This window comes from Capricornis sumatraensis, chromosome 11 (assembly GCF_032405125.1).
Source record: "Capricornis sumatraensis isolate serow.1 chromosome 11, serow.2, whole genome shotgun sequence".
In the NCBI taxonomy this organism is placed as follows: Eukaryota; Metazoa; Chordata; class Mammalia; order Artiodactyla; family Bovidae; genus Capricornis; species Capricornis sumatraensis.
Genome location: NC_091079.1, coordinates 49,929,449 through 49,933,915, shown reverse-complemented (window position 1 = coordinate 49,933,915; position 4,467 = coordinate 49,929,449).

Genomic DNA, 4,467 nt, shown 5'->3' with positions numbered 1-4,467 from the left:
GAATTTGAAGAAAGGGAATGTGATCCTGAGGGTTCCGTGCATAAGCCAGTGTGGAATATAAACAATGAGGGTCAGTTTCGGCCAGAGGAGAAGTTACTATTTGTCATCGCTTGCTAGATTCTGAACTGACAGGTGTAGGTATTGCAGTTTACACAGCTGCCAGTGCAAGCTGCCCTGCTTACGCCTGATTGGGTGTGTGTGACAAATTGCTTCAGTTGCGTCCAACTCTGACTCCATGGACTGTAGCCTGCCACGCTCCTCTGTCCATGGGATTCCAGGGAAGGATAACGGAGTGGGCTGCCATGCCCTCCTCCAGGGGATCTTCCTAACTCAGGGATTGAACCTGTGATTACATCTCCTGCACTGGCAGGCATTTGATTGGTTAAACTAACTGAGAGATCAGTCTCAACATTTTCCTTTACAATAGAAGTCTCTTCTAAAACAGATATCTCCTTTGTAAAATAAGCTATCATCAATTTCTGCTTATAAAGAATGTGCTACATACTTTAGAGTAACTCAATATAGGTTAAATTCCATTGACATGAAGCTCAATTATTTTGATTCATCTTTCCTTAGCTAAATCTTGACTCCCCCCACCCCCAATTTAAAGGAATTTTTCTAATTTAATGAAATCATCTTTAGTAGAATCAAACCACAGGTTTAGGCTTGCTTGAGACAGTTCCTGATTATGCCTCTCATTCTGGCATCCCATCCAGCTTAGCATTTGTCCTAAATATTCCTTTCTAAAGGAGGTATTGTTTCCACTGGACTTCCCAGGTGGTGCTAGTGGTAAAGAACCCACCTGCCAGTGCAGAAGATGCAAAAGACTAGGGCTTGATCCCTGGGTTGGGAAGATCCCTTGGAGGAGGAAATGGCAACCCACACCAGTATTCTTGCCTGGAGAATCCCATGGACAGAGAAGCCTGGCAGGCTACAGCCCACAGTGCTGCAAAGAGTCAGACACGACTGAAGCAACTTAGCACACAGCACATTGTTTCTACTAGTACAGAGATAAGCAGGGGTGGGTTTGCTAGCTTTTACTTCTTGGCAAGTAGTATGTGAGATGCAGGAGAGCAGCCAGAGTTCTCCCTTCAACATGTGGTTAAGTCTGAAACACAGCTAAGCATCCTGTCTCTTTTCTTGTAGCTTTCTAGATGCAGCAATACTCCTTTTCAAAGACAGCATGCAGAGTGTTTGCAGATGAGATGAAGTGCTCTGGACAGGGACAGCCAGGGTTAATGCACATCCTCTCATCCCAGGTGCTGGGGGTTGACGCTGCTGGACCTGGTGCTGGTCTCTGTTGCCAACTTGGTGTACCAGCCAGTTGTGCTGTGACCCACGCTTTGGTCTGTATGATGCTGTGTCCCCAGGGTGCCAGTCTGCAGTCAGTGAGGCCAACATGAAATATGAGAAATTACAGGATAATATAGTCATGTGTGTGTGTATGACCTAAGTCACTTCAGTCTTTTCGACCCCATGGACTGTAGCCTGCCAGGCTCCTCTGTCCATGGGAGTCCCCAGGCAAGAATACTGGAATGGGTTGCCATGCCCTTCTCCAAGGGATCTTTCTGACCCAGGGATCAAACCTGCGTCTCTTAGGTCTCCTGCAATGGCAGGTGAGTTCTTTACCCACTGGGCCACCTGGGAAGCCCAATATAGGCATACTTGAGATGTATTCAGGAAATAGAGGCTAAGCTGTTATGCCCCTGGGTTTATAGGGAGTATCTCAAAGTTGCTGCTACGTTGGTTGTGTCATTTATTGTATTGTATAAATCTCATCTAGCTCTTTAAAACTTATGTATTTGTTTCTTTCTTTATTTTAAGCTGTGCTGGGTCTTGGTCGCTGCACAGGTTTTTCTCTAGTTGCAGTGAGCAGGGGCTACTTTCTAGCTGTATGTGGGCTTTTCATTGCTGTGGCTTCTCTTGCGGCAGAGCACAGGCTCTAGGTGTGCAGGCTCTAGTAATTGCGACTCGTGGTTTCTAGAGCTTGGACTCAGTTGCTGTGGCACATGGGCTTAGTTGCCCCACGCTTGTGGTATCTTCCCAGACCAGGGATCCAACCTGTGTCCCCTGCATTGGCATGCAAATTCTTAACCATTGGACCACCAGGGAATTCCTCATCTAGTGTATATATTGCTTAGCGTGGAAAGCTGAATAATTCCCCTCTCCTCTTGAAGATGTTTGTGTCCCAACCCTGGAGCCTGTGAATATATCACATCTCATATGTAAAAAGGTATTTGCAGATGTGAGTCAATATGGATCTTGAAATAAGCCTGATATACTCAGGGATCCTTATATGGGGGATACAGGTGCTGAGTCAGTAGTAGATGTCACCACCAAATCAAGAATTTGGAGTGATGAGGAAGGGGTCATGAGCGAAAGAATAGAAGAGAATGAAAGAAATTGAAAAAGGCAAGGAAATGGGTTCTCCCCTCTGAGCCTTGGACAGAGACCAGCTTAACCAACATTTTGACTTTAAGTGAGTGAGACTGATTTTGGGCTTCTGCCCTCCAGAACTGTAGGACAGACAGCACATTCATATTGTTTATAGTCTCTGACTTTGTGGTAATTTGTTTATAGCAGCAATGGGAAACTAGCCCATGTAGAATTCCTTTTTATTTTGCAATAAATCTTCCTGCCAACAGCTTAAAAAAAAAAAAGAAAGAAAGAAAAGTTAATATATAATGAAAACAAAAAATTTTTTCAGCTAAAAAAGTGAAAAGTTCATATTTAATGAAAAATTAGATACTCAGATTTCTGTATCTCACAGTAGTAGTCAATAATGAACCTGTAACATGACTGATGCTGGGAAAGATTGAGGGCAGGAGGAGAAGGGGGAGACAGAGGATGAGATGGTTGGATGGCATCACCAACTGGATGGACATGAGTTTGAGCAAGCTCTGGGAAATAGTGAAGGACAGGGAAGCCTAGCGTGCTGGTGTCCATGGGGTGGCAGAGAGTCGGACATGACTTAACAACTGAACAGCAACATGAACAAAGCATATGTCATCATTTATTGTTCACATGGTGATATCACTGACCACAGAAAAGCAGAAGACACACATCTGCTGAGAACATATCAGCAGCTACTTAAAAGTTTTACTCAGCTGCAGAAGATATATCTACATATTACTCAGTGAAGCGTGACTTTTTGTTTGGGTCAAATACCTTTTCTTCTAGATTAATTTCACTCATTTTCAATTCCAACTTTTCTTATATATATATATACAACAAGAGAAGCAATTGATATTAATGTGGTGGCTTCACTGGTAGCAGAAGAAACTGTTTTTTTTTTTTTGTAAATAAGTTCTCTAGTTGCTTTAAGATTAAAATCAATTTTAAAGGTTTAATTGATGTAGTCAATGAAGGAAGGGACAAAAACTTAAGTGTTGGAACTTTTAACAAACTGTAGCCTTCAAAACCAAATTACATATAGGAAGACAGAGAAATTTATCCCTAAAAATGGAAAGGAGAAATTGAACAGTTAAAAACCAAGGGCTCCAACTTAATTTTAAAAATCTATCCTCATGTTTGTGCTTTGCAGAATCTTGATTTGTGGGGCTCTGTTGACAAAACTCCAACTTTTAATTGAATAAATTTAGATTCTGAAGTGGAGTGGAATGGTATCTAGAAGGCTTACAATCCACAGCATCTAGATTTGGCAAAATATTAAAAAGAATCATAAATAGATACAACTTAATTTGATCAGATTTATTTTATACCAATATTTGTTAAAGAAATATACTTTGGGGTCAGAGGTGGGCAAAATGGGTCAAAAGCTACAAATTTCTGATTATAAAATGTCACGGGGATATAATGTATAGCACGGTGACTTTAGTTTGTAATGATGAATTGTATATTTAAAAGTTGCTGAGCATAGATCATCCCACAAAAAATGTGTAACTGTGTTGATGACTGTTTAGACTTATTGTGATCTTTCCACAATATATACAAATGTTGAATCATTATGTTGTACACTTGAAACTAACTTGTTATATGTCAATTTTATCTCAACTTAAAAAAAAGAAAAAAAAATGTACTCTGACCTAAGAAAAGAGATAGTACCTATAAATATACCTGATCTGAGTTACTGACACATTTCAATGTAGAAAAAAATTAGAATTGTGAATGCCTTCTATTTAGCAGAATTTGTTCCCAGTTTACCAACTATCTTAACATCTGTATAAAGAGTATTTTCACAACTAAAAATAATGTGGTCTATATAGAAATCATTTTAAGTTGTAAACACTTTAAAATTTATTAATCATATATATAACTTTGCAGAAAATTGCAGGCAACTTCATGAAATAATTAAAGCCTTTAGGAGTATAATAAAAATACATTCTTCAACATATTTCAGTTAAGAAAAATATGACCAAGTAACAAGTTAATGTATACAAACATGTACCAAGAATGTTTTTATTTTTACTCTTTGGATAATCCATGTGAATACATTTTTTCCCCTTT